This window comes from Lycium ferocissimum, chromosome 10, assembly GCF_029784015.1.
Source record: "Lycium ferocissimum isolate CSIRO_LF1 chromosome 10, AGI_CSIRO_Lferr_CH_V1, whole genome shotgun sequence".
NCBI classification, from domain to species: domain Eukaryota; kingdom Viridiplantae; phylum Streptophyta; class Magnoliopsida; order Solanales; family Solanaceae; genus Lycium; species Lycium ferocissimum.
Window position 1 is genome coordinate 41,060,771 of NC_081351.1, and position 17,874 is coordinate 41,078,644.

Genomic DNA, 17,874 nt, shown 5'->3' on the forward strand with positions numbered 1-17,874 from the left:
ATGACAAAAAATTTAAAAGGTAATGGTCCAAACTAGGAGACAACCTTGGGTTAGGACTTCGGCAAACTGGTCTTTCACAGCAACATTTTGTTGTCAAGCAGAGGAAGAGCGCTGCTCTGTGAAGACAGCACTGCGGTGTGCTACTAAAGCACCAAGACCAAACTCAACCTCTTGCAAAGTCAAGATTGTCACCAACTTTTATTATTCAATGACAAAAAGTTTAAAAGGTAATGGTCCTATGAGACAACCTTGAGACTGGTCTTTCACAGCAACATTTTGTTGCCAAGCAGAGAAGGGCTCTGTGAAGACAGCACTGCGGTGTGCTACTAAAGCACCAAGACCAAACTCAACCTCTTGCAAAGTCACCTCTTCAATCAGGAGGGACACACCATGCCACACAGCATTGTGTTTTTACACAACTGCTGCAAAGTCACCTCTTCAATCAGGAGGGACACACCATTCTGTGAAGACAGCACTGCGGTGTGCTACTAAAGCACCAAGACCAAACTCAACCTCTTGCAAAGTCAAGATTGTCACCAACTTTTATTATTCAATGACAAAAAGTTTAAAAGGTAATGGTCCAAACTATGAGACAACCTTGGGTTAGGACTTCGGCAAACTGGTCTTTCACAGCAACATTTTGTTGCCACTAAAGCACCAAGACCAAACTCAACCTCTTGCAAAGTCACCTCTTCAATCAGGAGGGACACACCATGCCACACAGCATTGTGTTTTTACACAACTGCTGCAAGCGTACCCAGTACTTATTGCTGGTCCATACCCACACTTCTGTCAAGGGAGTCCATCCCATTACCTTAATGCCCTCACTTGAGTGACAAGCTTGCGCTACCAAGCTCGGCGGACCTGCAGTCTGGTTGAGCTCTTATGAAGTGACCCTATTGGTGTTCTATCAACGATGTGGGACACTGGAAGGGGCTTATTGATTAACAATATTTGTTTTATGTGATTTTCAGATTGTGAATATTGAAATTTTATTACTTTAAAACCACAAGAAATCGTATTATATTCAAGATATATTAGTCCAAATAAATATTATGGCCTAATATAATTGGATTAATTTTTTTAAGTTCAACAAATATAGATTTAATTAATGGTCAAATATTATTGGGTTAACCTATTCAATCGGCTAAAAATAATGAGCTCACTCTACTAAGCCCGATATATCAATCTTATTTTTGAGGCCCCGTTTGGTATCACGTGTCAAATGATGTGACACGTCAAATCAAATAAGAGAGCAAATAAAATCATGCCACTTGTCAAAATGACACAACATGTCTAGCCAAATTAAAGACCAATGAAAATGCGCTACATGTACAAGTGACGTGTTCTGACCAATCAAATATCATCATGTCAACTTCAATCTGATTGATCGAATGAGAGTTCGTCCTTACACAACTCCTCTATTCTAAAACTATAAATAGGAGTCCTCATAATTCAGAAAAAGGGACCGAAATTCAAAAAATAAGCCAGATAGAGCTCGTGGATCAAACGCTACAAGTTTCCTACAAACTGCGAGCATTCCTCTACAATTTTCAAATACCCGAAGATCAATAACGAAGGCAAATCAAATAGCAAGGCGTTCAAGATCAAATTCAATTGTTCGTGGCGGCCATCAAATTGTTCGTGATGTATCAATCCAAGTCAAAATCAAATCTATATTCAAGATCAAGCTTCAGGTCTTTGAATTGAAATACAAGGCAAGATCAAGACCACCATATTTAAGATCAGGCTCTAAGGTCCTTGAATTTAAAGACAAGCCAAGATCAAGCTCAAAATGCCCTTGATTTTATACTTGTAAAGAAAAATCAGAGGAATCATAGAGATTGTAACACTCATAATATTTAAACTCAAATACTACGATTGTTGTGATATTTTTCAGTCTTGATTATTAGGTTCTCGACGTGAATTCTACAACGATTTCATTATCTTTTTTGTTGAATATAGTAGTATAATATCACCATTCATCTCACATTTTGTGTTATTTTCTTAATAAACACCTTAATCAGATAGTTGTATCTTACTAGTTAGGACTAAAGAACTATTAGAAGCACAAGTTATATATTTTGTATGAAGACTTTACCCAAAAAAAACCCGAAAAACACGAGAAACCGAGAATCTCTAAGGTTGAAAAATCCGACTTTTATTGATTTTGTTTGGTTTATAGATTTATAAACACCCCACAATTGGTTTGGTTTGTAGGAATGTATACTAGAATTAAGCCTGTCAACCGATTGAGCCGGGACGGGTTCCGATTAGCAAACCGACCGGTTACCGTTTTCCGAACCGTTCCAGTTGACGGTTACCGGCTGGTCGGTTTGGCTCTAACAGGCCCGGAACCGGTACCCTTCTACCAAACCGGTAACCGGTTAGCCCAAAAATGTGTTTTTTTAACAAAAAATTTTGCTTAATTACATATTTTACACATAAATTAACACTATAGTTTATTAGTTTGTATATATATATATATATATATATATATAAGTTTTATATATATCCGGGTTATAAGTATTAAGAAACTCAAGATTGTATATTTATATATGTTATGTTATGTTACTCTATATATATATATATATATATATATATATATATATATATATATATATATACTTAAGTTATGTTTGTATATTTATATATGTTATGTTATGTTTGTGTATATATATATATATATATATATATATATATATATATAAGTTTTATATATATCCGTAACTTCTGTATATAAGACTATAAGAGTGTGTGTGTGTGTGTGTGTATATCTATGTATATGTTTAAGTTATATGTATTACTTAAATTTTATATTTACTAATAACTTATGAGTAATATAAAATTCAAGATTGTATATTTATAAATATATATAGTTATAACTTTCTATTTTTTAATTTAAGTAGATGTATATTCTAAGTATATTGTAGGTATTTTCTTAACTCAATATAAGTAAGAATATGAACACAAGTAAATAGAAGAAAGCTCGATGAGCCATAATTTTTATTCATTAATGGATAACATTTATTTGCAAGTTGTAATTTTTTTTAACTTGCAAATAATACATGAGTTGCAACTAAGTAGTGCAAGTATAAAATCACATTGTAAGCACCATTTCGCTAATTTCATCTATATTATATTCATCCATTGGGATATCTTCCATGTCTTCAAATTGGTCCGCTTCACTTGCTATTAAAAGTTCAATCTCTTCCTCTTCGCCTTGCCTCGCCTCTAGCCTTTGGTTGCGCCGCTCCGATCGAATCCAATCACTAATGCAAACTAGTATTTGCAAGCTAAATCCGGATAAGGAATATCTATGGTCTCCAATTTGTTGTCTTCCTTGGCTAAATGCACTTTCCTAGGCCACGGTTGATATTTGAACATTAAATATATCCCGAGCCATTCTTGCAAGTACGGGATAATTCACCTTGAATTTCTTCCACAATCCTAAGACGTCCACTTCTGGCACGGTCATTTGCACCAATGGCTGTGACAAAAAAAAGTGAATTTCATCAAAGTTTGCAGTATGTTGAGTAGTAGAAGAACACATTCTCCGAAAAACACATAAACTCCACATGCTTTTTCCTTTATTTTGAGAAGTAGAAGTACTAGGTAGTGGAGCAACGGGAGTAACACTTTCTTCCAACTTAGAATAATATTCAAAAACTTTTTTAAGATCAATTTCTATGGCTCTCTCAGCCTCAAATTGTGATGGTTGCTCGGTGGTAATTTCTAAATATTCATAAATTTGTCTAACCAACTGAATGGTATAAGAAGATTTAAGACAAGGATTTAAAATAGAACTCAATATGTGTTATACCCCATTTAAACGGGCTAAACTAGGTACAACATATTGGAGATCCCTATTTTGCTTATTTTAAGGAGTCGCCACCTAATTGATTTTAAGGTGAATTAGGGCACCTATTTTATTAACTAAGGTAAAGCCTAACTAAACCTCCATTAATGGTCTGCTTAAGTTCAATTCTAGGTAAGGGTTCTAATTATCCTAAAGGGAAGGGGTTAGGCATCCTCTAGGATCCGTTAACTACGGTTTACCGGCCAAACTTAGGTTAGTTAATTAAGGTTAAATAAGGTGCTTGAATTCTAAGAAAATAGCTTGCACATATTACTAAGGTTTTAAAGGAGATATAATAATGCCGTCTAAACTAACTTATAGAAAATATAGCAATTTGCGTAAAAGAAATGCTTTTAAAATGAGACTTATAAATGCCGTTAAAACTTAAAACGAGAATAGTAATGTTATCTTAAAAAACAAGACTTATAGAAAATATAATATTTTGCATAAAAGAATATTTAAAATAATACTTACAAATATTGTTAAAGCTTTTAAATATAATAACACCATCTAAAATAAAGACTTATAGGAAAAAAAAAAAAAAAAAAGGGTTTTAACTACAACTTATAAATGTTGCTAAGTTGTGAAATAATATGCCATTGAAACTTGCAAAATATGAATAAATTTTACATAATTAAAAACTGTTAAGAAAAGACTAGATAATTTAAGCTTGAGATAAAATTACATTATATGCAGAAAATCTAGACAGAATGCAAAGAGGTTAAGATAATGTAAATGCAGCTTCAAAATTCTATTAATTAGATTGCTTTGTCTAATCTAAATTTTCCCCCTTTTTATAAATAGAATGCAAAGGGTGATGAATTTCTTTCTATTTTCCTAACTTTATTTAACTAGGTTTGTATGAAATATGTTTAGTTGGATGAATTTTGAAAGAAACATGTTTATAAAATATACTTATATTATTATCTCCATATTAATGTCGTTTCGAAATCTTCAAGATAGTAAGTATGGATCATGATTCCCTTTAGCTTCAATATATACTTATGCCACTTTATAAACCCATTATTCTAAGAAAGATATATGTTATAGGTATTGCAAATAATTTTAATAAAAGAGAATGAAACTCGGGGAATTAATTATTGGTCTTCCTAACTACCCGTCATTAAAACTAAATCCACTAATCCTGCTAAGGTTCATTTAAGCTAAGAAAAATAAAACAAACAAAGAGTTAGTTGCAAAATTAAATACACAAAATAAATGGGAAGTGAAAATATAAATGGTCTAGCCCATTTTTAAAAAAGGGCTGCTGCAATGGGATTGCTATCGGAAATGGGTTCAGCCCATTTTTTAGGCTTGTGGGGACTGTTCACGCCTGTTGGGCTTTGGCCCAGAATTTGGTTTTGCTATATATATTTTTGTTCTCTTTGCTGCAAACAGATGGCTGGGCAGAGGAGAAGATTTCGTTGGGCTTTAGCCCAACACCGAATATGGGAGACAAACGAGTTCCTCAGACTCGTGTGCGATGATCATGCAAAAAAAAATGAAATGGAAAGGATTAGTATCTAATCAATGAAAAGTCAAACATATAAAATGTAAACTTAAGACAATTCAATAGATTATGTATATATATTGTATATTCAAGTATACCTCATGTATACACATCCATAGGGATATATAGAAGGTTAATATTGGAAAGCTTTCGCCCCCGTCTTCCCGATGTTGCACAAGTTCCAAGGGATTTTATGAATCCCCGGCATGGCTAACACCGGGGAGGGTTTAAGCTTGATCCATAATGACCAATCTAACCTCCCTATTAACGTGCTTCAGTTGAGTATACCAGCAATATACGCCGATATATATACATAATCAAACGCGGCACATTTATGACATATAAAGAATCCATTAACAGATGCGGGCAACATAACATGCTTTGACAGAACTGAAGTTTTTACTTTCTGGATTAATTAGCACACTAACTAACAATCATACATCTGAACCTCTCCATAAATAAGTCCATACATCAGATTGCTCAAATTAAACTTAGGCATTCAAACGTGTTAACAATAGCCACAATCAGAAGCTTATAGTTCTAGACAAACAATTGAAACACGAAGTGTCGATTGACACTAGGAACATCAAATCTCAGAATTTCCACAAATTCAACAGAGTATCAATATATAAAAAAAAAAAAACATGCCATTCAGAAATCCAATTTATTATTTAGACACCATAGGTTTAAATGACTTCAAGGTTGACTAGATCCACATTTAGACACTAAGCAAAGTTACACAAGATGCATGCTCAAGCTGGACAGATTGCACTAAAATAACGATTAAAGACATGCTTAAACTGACACAGATCAAACTAAGGTCCCGATCATTTTTTTTAAATAAAAGAAGCCTACTCCACTTAGATGACACAGCAGGCATGCAAGTAATGGCTTTTAACATGAATGACCAATTGAGTCAACCTAGTGGCACATTACTTAACCAACAATTAGGTAAAGGGGCTCTGTACTTAATGTCATTAAGCATATCATACCGATGAACTAACCAAAACAGCATTGATACTTGTCCAATTCATAAATATTATGCTTTGTTGTGAATAGTGACACATGCATTACCTTACTATCACACAGTGGAGTATTAATAGTTACGCAGTTAAACAAATAAGGTTCAGATGAGTAGCCTCAGATTTAGATGACTTATGAAAACTCTTCGGTTTCTATATCAGTTAGTTTTTAGGCAGGTAAGATCAACATGATGCCTTTCAAAGATTCAGGGTGTGCATAGACTATAACATCTAGGTTACATGCTTGAGCATGGTTAAAATTTAACAGGATCAATAGTATAGTTTTTTGTTTTAAGAAAAGATTTCAGCACCTAATAGGTTAACAAATTAAGACAACAACATTGCTTAAATTAAACAAACAAGTATAAGAAAACCGATATCTTGTCGGTATTTTAGGCTCATAACGGGACCCGATCTCGACAATATCAGTAAAAATTACTAAAATTTATTCATGCTCAGACAGATTAGATAGCGACAGAATTTCGATTAACCATACACTCATGGAACCAACATGCCATATCATGCCAATATCAAGTTGAGACTGCATGAAAGATACTTAAACAATCCCATAAATTAAAGCTACAACATCATTGTCTTAGTTAAACAAACCATGGAGCACAGACTGTCACATAAACAACCTACTGAACAACATAAAGAATAAAAGAAACACAACAGCCCGATAAATTAAGGTGACAACATTACTTCACATAACTATATAGACACAACATAACAAGCTACATCATACTACAGATTAAACACACATAAAAAAAATGCAAAAAATAAATAAGGAAAGGGGAATTACCTGCTTCGGGTGCAGCGAAGTGAGGCGTCGAATCTCCGATATACCTCGAAATTCAAACTCGTGTAGGCTTGGACTCAAGTGAACACTCAAAACTAAAACAGAACAGGATTTAGCATTTCTAGACGATATTCGAAAATTATCGACTAATATTTTGAAGGGGAACTTAAGCAGCCAAAGAATTCTTGTTTTGGGGGGGGGGGGGGGTTTCAAACTACGATTTTTGGAGGATTCCTCGGCTAAAAAAAAAAACTTTGTTTTGGATCTCCAGAAAAGATTATTTATAGAGGATTTCTAGGGTTTGCTAGGTTTTAAAAATTAAAAATTAGGCGGGATTTTTCGGTCAACAACGTTCGATGACAATGATCAGAAACCCCAGGAAGAAAACAAAATCCATTAAACCCCTTTCGTACCCGAAAGTAAAAGGACTGATCAACAAACGATTTGGTTCATGAACAAAACAAAACTCATTAAGAATTTCAGACGCAAGCCGAAAAGAAAGAGAAAGAAACAAAGTTTCTTACCCTCGTCAACGATTGAAAATCGACGGAAAGGAGGGCACTAATAGCCCTTCCCGATATGGCCATACACTGCCTGAGGGATCGAAAGAACCCTGTGATTTTGCCATTTTAGCTGAGGATTGTAAGAGAGAGATAGAGGATGAACAGAGGAGAGAAGACGAGCGGGGTAAGAGAGAGAGAGAAGAGGGTGCGGCGCTGAGGAAAAAGAAAGAAAACCTACCCATTCTCATTTTAGGGAACGAAATGGGCCGGGGCGGGTCGGATGGGTAGTGGGTGTGGGCCGAAAATTTTAAGATTTCTTATGGGCTGGTCCAAAATAGTATGGGTTGAACAATTTGACTCCTGAATTTAAATAAGGGACCCATTTAAATTGATTATATGCTAGCGGGTGTTTAGAAATTATCTGATATAAAAATTACGTATTTATTAGTGATCAAATAAAAACAAAATTATATGACGTCGTAATAGTTGTGCGATAATATTCAACGGTAAATAAATGCTGTTATTTAGCTGCGCAAAAAATAAATGCGATCCGTATGCATAAGGCGGTAAGAATGCTGAAATGATAAAGTGCGGATTATCCTGATACCGGCAATAATGACAGTGATAATAATAATAATAATAATAATAATAATAATAATAATAATAATAATAATAATAATAATAATAATAATAATAATAATAATAATAATAATAATAATAATAATAATAATAACAATAATAATGGTGATAATAATGGTAGCAGTAACGGTGATAAAAGATAATAACAGTAGTGGCTACGCAGAATAATAAAGCGCCAGCATTAATAGAAGCTAATAATTACAGTAAAAATATAAATAATTATTTCTTAAATTGCTGAAAATACTAGAAATGTGAGTAAGTATTTTGGGGAAGACGGGACAAAATCGGGTGTCAACAATATGAATAAAGTTGGTATGGAAAAATAATACTTCCTAAATTTTTCCCTCATAGAATGAATAGCAGCTTGATAACCCTGTTTTGCCTTATACTTAACTAAAACTCTAGCTATTTCGGCCAAGTATGCTAAAATTCGGGTAACCGCGGGATAAAATTGTCTAGAAAAAGCAAGAGTAGCATTATAAAAATATTCTAAAAGTTCTTTGCACTCTAAAACATCTTCCTAATCGCTATCAAATAACCACTCTGTAACCTCTTTATAGTGATTGTTGTGAGTATTTTGTATGGCAACCCTATATTCATATGCTTGTTACAACATAATGTTAGTGTAGTTCCACCTAGTATCAATTTCAACCTGAATTTTCCTAGGTCTAAGACCAAGACTCTCACATTGATTATTAAAATCTCTCATTTTAGGCCTACTTAAATTACAAAAAAGAAAAGCAACCGCATCTCTAATCTTTTGAATAGGATCATCAAATAAGGAAAGACCATATTTAACAATCAAGTTTAAAATGTGACAACTACATCTTACATGAAAAATAATCGCTAGTGGAGGTTTTAATTCCCTTTTTATAAGGCCAACCGCGCTTGTATTGTTAGTAGCATTATCTAAAGCAATACAAAATATTTTTTTGTAAATTTGAAAAAAAAATTCATAATAGTTGTTATTCTATTCGTTAAAAATTTACCGTCATGACGACCCTTCCCTTCATCATGTAAATAAGCTATAATTCTTTTTTGCATGACCCAATTATCATCTATCAAATGACATGTAATAGCAAAAAATTCTAACCTATTAAGACTAAGACCAATATTGGCGGTAAGGGAAACATTACAATTTAAAGAATTAAGTACATGGCGCAAATAAAATCTATATATTTTTTTTTATATAAATCAATAATATCCGTTTTACAAGTACTTCTAGGAATACCCTCAAACATCGGATTATAACTACATTGAATATAAGTAACAAAACCCGGCCTCGAAGGAAAGGAAAATGGTAAACAATCATAAGCTACCATTTTACCTATCTCTACACAGTCTTTCTTTTTGTTATAACTAAAAAAAAAAAAACCGGTATGTGGGTCTATTGTTCGTTGAGTACCCCCTACGGAACCCGTTCCCTCCACCCAAACGTCCTTATGTATAGTCACTAAATGAGTCCTTAGTGAACCCGTTGCCCCATCCTTATTGTTCCTACACTTGAATTGAATTTTTTTTTTCTTTACATATATTACATGTGACTATATGTTTCTCCCTATATCTAGTCATAAAATTCCAAACTTTAGAGGTTGACGTACGAATTTTTGTCGGTTTTTGTTGTGTTTGTGATTGTTGTGGTTGTTGTGTATCTCCTATCGGATTTTCCGGTGATTGTGTTTCGTCATCAATGTCATCATCATCAACAATTTCATTATAGGTTGGGCCAAATCGATGTTCTAATGCTTCATGATCTAAAATTGGATTATTTTGAGTAATGTCAAATTGATAACACATATTCGCTTCCGTTTCCTAAGACAAATGTTTCCTCCATATTTCTCCTCCCCCCACTACTACAACCTCTTCTAACTCCTTTAGACATAATTAAATTGCAACCAAATAAATAGCAAGAAAATAAATTGCAAGAATCTAAATTGCGAAAATTTAATTGTGAAAATTAAAAATAGAGTTGGAACGAAGGTACCAAATTGCCAAAATAAATTCCGCCAAAACAAATATTGAATTGAAGGCGGCTAGACTTGCAAATCCACCAACTCCACCAACACTTTGTTTTTGTATAATTGCAAATATAAAATAGCTAATAATTGAGAATTTGAGAGAGCTTGTAATTTTAAAGTAGCTAATAGTTGAGAGAATTTGAGATTTGAGAAGAGAAAATTGGTGTGGATGAAAATAAAATAGAGAGGGATTTATCTAGGAGTGGAAAAGGGGTTAAAGTGTTAAAAATAAAAGTTTAGGGCGTTGGGGGGCTAAAAATCACATTTTTGGCAGTTGCCAACGGCCATTTCATCAATTTGAACCGCTGGCCAACGGCCCAATAACGACTATATTCACCGGTAATTTACAAAAAAATTGAAAAATTACCAGTTAACCGGTCGGCCAACGGTCCTGTTCCGGTTAATGGTTCGTAAAAAATAAACCGTAACAGGCCCAGTTAACAGGCTTAACTAGAATTGTGCAATTTAAATGATATTTTATCGTGATTACTTTATTTATTCATTTCCGTAAATATTGACACCACTTATCCAACCAAAAAAGAACAAATGAGACCTTAAAACAAGGCATGACTTGTGGTCAGCCGCAGATTGGGGGGATGCAGTGAGATTAGGTGGAGATGCGTAGCAGAGAATCAAGAGTTGCATACATTAGGGCAAAATATCAAAGCATCGCCGCCAGTGTCCTCTATTAATATCCTCTTCCTTCACCTCTTTCTTACTCACCTCTTCTTCTTCTTTTTGGTTCTCATAACATAGTTTCTTATAAATTTTTTTCTTCTAATTTTCTGCAAATGAGTAAATGTAATTTTGCTGAACGAAATTAAAGAAAAAAAAAATGGGAGAATGATGAGATCTTTGCATATGTGCAAACGCAGCATCACACTGTGATGCAGTGAGCGGCACTTTCCACACGAGATTTCTGACTCCCCCTTCTATCTATTTTTTCTTCTTCTTTTTCCATATAGTATCAGTGGCTTTTTTTTTTTTTTTTTTTTTCATTCTATTTTGGTACTTACTTTTTATGAATGTTTTAATTAATCATAGTAGTAGAACTAGTGGGTGAAGGAGACACAGGGAAAGGAATTATTAATCAATTCAAAGTAAATTAAGCTTTGCTGCTAATTGAATGGTGGATTTTGGGTGAAAGCCACTAAGCTCAAAGAGGATTTAGAAAAACCACGGATATTACTAACCACCAAGTTTGGATTAAAAGTAGAGTTATCACAACATTTACAGAACTGAATTTTATGAATTTAAAACTCTATATCGTAAGAAAACTTCCCAGTTTCCATGAAATGCTAAGGGAAAACCTTTGCTTAACGATTTTAATCATGCTAAATGGAAAGGCTAATCAAAGTGAATTCAGCCAAACATTCCAATGTTAAACTGAAAGTGAACATTGCGAGTATTTTAGGTAGAAATGGGTCAATTTGACCATTTAATAATCTGAACAGAAAAATAATAAATATGCAAAAAAATAAAATATACTAATGAGCTAATTGATGCGTATTTGAATCTTTATTAATTGCTATGTCGCCCTTCAAAATGACTCATCGGGCAGTGTAATGGTGCAGCACTTGTATTGTTGAGTGCTAGTAGCATAATATTCATGTGACTTCTTTAATGATCAACTGACCATTCTTTTATTTCGCCAAGAAAGAAAACAATGCTAGTAGCAGGTTTCTTTTTTTCTAATAAAAATAAACTGTTATTTTAATTAATTTAATTTTCTATTGCAGTCATTGTGATTTTTCTGAGTGGCTCATTCTCTTCGGAATAATATTTTCATCTAAACATTTCACTTTCGCTAATTTACGGTCACAATCCAAACTGGAGGATATGACTAGTACCCGGTGCCTTACTCAACCGAGCACCAATGTACATTACTATTTCTCACTTATCATTAGTAGGCGTTTGGACATGCGATTTGAAATAATGGTTTGAAACCATGAGATGAAATCAGCGGTTGGACATGCATTTTATCTCATGGTTTCAAACCACGATTTGAAATCTCAAATCCAAAAATGCATGATTTAGGTTTCAAACCATGGTTTAAAATTTTCAAATATAAAACTTGATCCATAGGTTTATAATTTGTTTAAAAAAAAAAACCCATACATTGATAGATATTTTTAATAATTACTCCCACCAACTATTTACCAACCTTTATTTATGTCTACCATATGAGAAGATTATATTAAAGAGTAGTTACATTACTATTCATTTTAAATTTTCTTTTTTATCGAACTAAAGTTTGATTAATTGATGTTGTATTTTTTAGAAAGGTCTTCTAGTAGCGTATTAATTTTGTTATGAACTATGACTTGCTCATTTGGTAAGATTGTATAAGAATTGAGAATATTTTGATAGTTTTCACAATTTGTGAGGTTTTTATGTCTATAAGAAAAAATACAACTTAAGAAATCCAAATTGCATGTGCAATTATGGTTTCATCTCATGGTTTCAAACCATGTCCAAACAACTCCTTAGATTTATCATGGGCAGGCCAAATCAATATGCATCCATAAAGGGAATATAAGCTCAACATCAAAGGGACAAGCCGAAAAGATTCTTACATATATGTGGGCCGACAAGGCCGCCATGGAAATTATCAACATCATAAGGCCGACAAGGCCATCGTAATTGTAACTATACACAGGACAACTGTCTACTAGCCTCTAAAAGTGGATCAACATCATTGTACATAACTCGGGACAGGTCCCGACATACCCAAAATGCAAAAGCGTATATAAACATGATACACTGACTCGTTAATGCTCCGAAAGAAGATGGCGCTCACCAACAACTGTTGATATCAAAGTGTGTGTGTGTGTGTGTGTGGAGGATCATCTACCCGTTTACCAGAACATGCATGACATGAAATACTGTGCTCCCGGCAAAGGGACGTCAGTAAGAATAATGTACCGGGTATGTAAGGCATAATTGAAACACAATAATAAAACATCATCAATAAGGAGGGATAAGAATCAACCTGGACCTCTGAATTGCCACTGGGGGCCATGAATATGCATACTTATCCTATTATACTAAAAGTGGAAAGCTCCTACCTTCAAAGTTAGATTACTATTTTGCCCCTGCTATAAATTAAAATGTAATAAAGTATATAATTAATTAAATATTGAATAATAATATTGAAACTACTTAATGCCCTAATAAAAAACTAGCAAAATTAAAGTAGGCTCTCTTCTCTTTGTTACCTTCAAAAGTTGAAAAGGTAGAGGAGTTAATTACATCTAATGACTTAGCATCCTACGTTCATCTTAATAACTGTACAAATTTGTTTAAGAATTGTCCACAATAACTAATAATAGTAATCACTAATAATTTTAGGAATTGCACGATACCAGCTGAATTAAGAGCTAATTATAACATTCAAAAATAATTCATCGGAGGAATCAAAGAGGTCGAGACACGGAAGCAACATTCATTTCTATAACTATATCAATACATATGTAACTGGTATAACGGAAGCAGGAAAAATTCATCACGAAAAATATTTAAAGAAGGAACACATGTCCGTTTGACTATACTAGAAAGACCAAGATATAAGAAGGTCAAGCATGACACTTTCTATCAAACCACTAACAAGGGGATTGAAGCTATTAAAGGACTAATGGGTTATGCATCAGTACCATTTGGGCACTTAAAAGAAGGTGAATACACGGTTCCAGAATCATTTTACTACCAGCATAAGCATCTCCCTTAATATCTTTTCATTGGTTATTCTGTGCATATTATTGATTTTCAAAAAGTACATGTAAATAAAACAAAACACGTGTGTACATACTTCAACTAATTGTTTCTACCTATGAGCTCATTTTTCATGTACCTTTTTTTTTCAAAAAAGATTCGGAAGTGGAAGTTGTCAAAGAACCTGGGCAGTCTTCAGACGATAAAATTAAATGTGAGATATAATGGAGTACACATGCTTGTATGGAGAATCACAAGCAGCTGATGTCCCTTTTTCAAGCGGAAAAAGAAAAACAAGCCACTGATGCAAATTGTATTCTGATGAGAAAGGTTGAAATTGTTTATGCATTTCTACTTTACAATTATGATAACCAAGTTGAATTTAGTTAAATATATTGTAAATACATTATCGCACAAGACATTAACTACTATTGTATGACAAAAAGTTCGTGCGTAGATTTAGCTATACATAAAGGAGTAAATGTGAGTAAGTCGGGACTTTGTTGTTATAATTAAACCGAAGCAAGTAATTCTACATGTTATCAAATGTATTATCTTGTGTTGTAGTTCTATCACAAAAAAGTTAGTACTATAGTCTTAATTCTTTAGTTTTTTCTATCTTATAGTTAACTTAGTTGACTATTAGACGACTGCATTCGACAGATCAACCGCATTAAAATATTTGTTATCATTTAACAAATATAATGTAATTATAAAAGTATTCAATTATGCTATCTAAATCTATATTTCTACCACAAAAAATATTGTTTACATATATAACACTTGTGTATAGGTAGTAAATCAAAATCTGTTTCTTTCATTTTTTTTAAAGGAAGAACCTAAATTTAATACAATTGTTAATTAATGGAACTTGAGAAAAATTAAATAGATTAATTTCACGTTTCTAAAACCTTAATTACAAAATTCCATTTAAAAAAAATCTATTATATTATTCTTTAACGGTGTACGTTCAAATCGAAAGAAAAGAACAAAATTCTGTGGCGCGGGCCAGACTCGAACCCTTGAACTAGTGTTCACAAAATTGGGTCAAGTTATCATTGGGCTAGAATAACTTCATCTATCGAGTGCAGTTAATCAAATCGTAGTTATCCACTTGAATAATTAGAGGGGCAGACTAACGAACTTAAGTTTATAAAGAAATGATTTAAATCAACCGATAATATACAACAATATAGGATATTGCATGATTTACACAAATGTACATGGAAAAAAAAAACTAACGATTTTGAAAATATATTGTAACTACATTATTTGCACAAGACATGAGCTATATACGAAAACAAGTACGTGTGTAGAAGTTAGCTACGTAAGTGAGTAAATGTGGGTAAATAGTGAATTTATTGTTATAATTCAACCAAAATAATATGATTATAATGTTATCAAATATATTATCTTGTGCCGTAGTTCTATCACAAAAAAGTTAGCATCATAGTCTTAATTTTTTTTTTTGCTTCCTATTCTTATTGTTGAATTAGTTGATCATCAGATGATCGCATTCGGCAGATAACCCAAATCAAATTTTTGGTTATCATTAATGTAATTACACAAATAATCAAATACAGCGTCTCATGCTACATTTATATTAAAAATTTATTCTCTACATATCGAAGCTACACATATATAACTCTTGTTATAGTATAGGTAATAAGTCAAATCTTACAACTTCAACTTTCTTCGAAAAAACAAAAAAAATATTAGTTAATGGAATGTGAGAAAATATAAAAAAGATTAATTTCACAAATTCTAGACAAATTTATTCAATTTTAAAAATTAAATATGTTTAAAATTGTAGTTACAAATTAATTTAACCCGTTATATTATACGTTAGTGATGTGTGTTTAACCAAGTCAAATTTGTTGTTAATCAGAATGCAACTAATTTAATTATAGAAGTAATCAAATTTACTATCTTATGCTATAGTTTTATCAGAAAATTATTTTCTCCATATATTTTTCTTGTATAGTATAGGTACTAAACCAAATCTTATTTTTTTCATTTTCTTAGAAAAATCCTTAATTTAATATTAATGAATTTTGAGAAAATATAAAAAAGCTTAATTCTATATTTTTTACGAATTTATCCAATTTTAAAAAATTTAATATGTTTAAACATCCATCATTAAAGGATAATATAACAAGTTATTAAGAGCCCGTTTGGATTGGCTTATAGCTTAAAGTCATTTTAGAACATAAAATTTCGAAAAAAATAAGTTGGGGTAGTCCAACTTTTTTTTTTTTTTTGGCTTATAAGTTCGTTTTCGAACTTATAAGCCGCTTTAGATAAACTAAGTTAAATGGGTCAATTATTTTTTTGAGCTTATTTTAAGCACAAAATGACTTTAAGTGACCAAACACTCAAAAAAAAGTTTTAAAACGACTTATAAGCCAACTTATAAGCCAATCCAAACGGGCTCTAAATATAGACAATATATCTAAATGCATAATCAAGTTAGCATTTCATTATTTTTCTACATTTACAATTCTTTGAATAAAATTACTAATAAGGTGTATATGCTTTAACACATTCTTTATTCTACATCAAGTAATTTTTTTTTTATACATTTAATACAAGTAATCAAGCTAGTCCTTCATTATTTTCTTCTTTCAGAAAAAAAACTTACTATAAGATAGTCAAATTTTTTTTAGTTAGGAAAAAAAACTTTTAGATGGTAGATATGAATAAGAAAAGTGTTTTTTGGTGAAATCAGATTTAACCAAAAATTAGTTAAAGATTTGTTTTCTAAGAATTTGAAGACAAGTGGGACATATCTATCCCCGAGAACTCCTTTTACGAGGCCGGTCCGGAGAAGTTAGATCGTGATATAGTTTATTGAATAATAGAAATAATATAGTATGATCAAAACAGATAAAAATGATCTGAAAGTTATGATTCTTTGTATCTGCCCTGTTCTCTTAAGAATAGATTGATTTTTGCAAGAGTATTTGTTTACAAGAATGTGTATAGGAAAGAAGATGATGCCTTTCTTTTCCCCTAAGTTCCATTATATAAGCCAAAACAAGACTTTTCTAACCCTAACGTTTGGGTGATGTGACGTGACTATGGCTCAATGTGCTCTTTTGCTACGACACACTGCGAGGCCTGCGAACATGACCCGAGTTGGTGGGAGTGGAGGACAGCTATGTAGATACCCCGAATTCTCCGAGTTCCCGGTTGCGAAGGCTCGCCCAGATATGCATTTTGTCCGTTGCACCTTCCTTCTTCCCTAAGCCAGGTTTATCTAAGCCACTCCTCCACTTTTCATAGTTCCCAAGGTGCAGTTGATGTTACTTTCTCCGCCACCCTTACGTATATACCTGCGATAATGCTCTGACCGATGGCTGGCCAGCTTATAAGCCATTTTGTGCTTAAAATAAGCTCAAAAAAATAAATAGGCTCGTTTGATTTAACTTAAACAAAGCAGCTTATAAGCTAAAAATAACTTATAAGCCAAAAAAAAAAAATTTGGGCCGCCCCAACTTTTTTTTTTTTTGGGCTTGTAAGGTATTTTTAGCTTATAAGTTATTTTTTTTAAGCCCATCCAAGCAGGCTGCCTTCTTGGGAAGGAGAGGGAGAAATTACACGAAAGAGACGTTCCTAATATGTGTCACAATGTTCATTACTAGTGGAGTACTTCTTCTCTTTCAATTTCGAACTTTGTAATTTTAATTATAAATCCAAACATGAAATTTATGTGAAAAGTATTATATAAGTCACAATTCAAAATATTTATAAGACATGAAAATATCGCGCTAAAAAAAATCTAATTTATTCAAAAGATTTCACATAAATCGA

General features: G+C 32.6%; 1 long non-coding RNA gene across 1 annotated transcript; it reads right to left on the bottom strand.

Moving 5' to 3' along the window:
- Window positions 1–6: 6 nt before the first annotated feature.
- LOC132035443 (uncharacterized) lies at window positions 7–418 on the bottom strand. The gene is made up of 2 exons (XR_009409250.1): window positions 352–418; window positions 7–168 (listed from the first exon to the last, which is right to left on the bottom strand). It is a non-coding gene; the product is annotated as an uncharacterized LOC132035443 (long non-coding RNA).
- Between the last annotated feature and the right edge of the window lie 17,456 nt (window positions 419–17,874).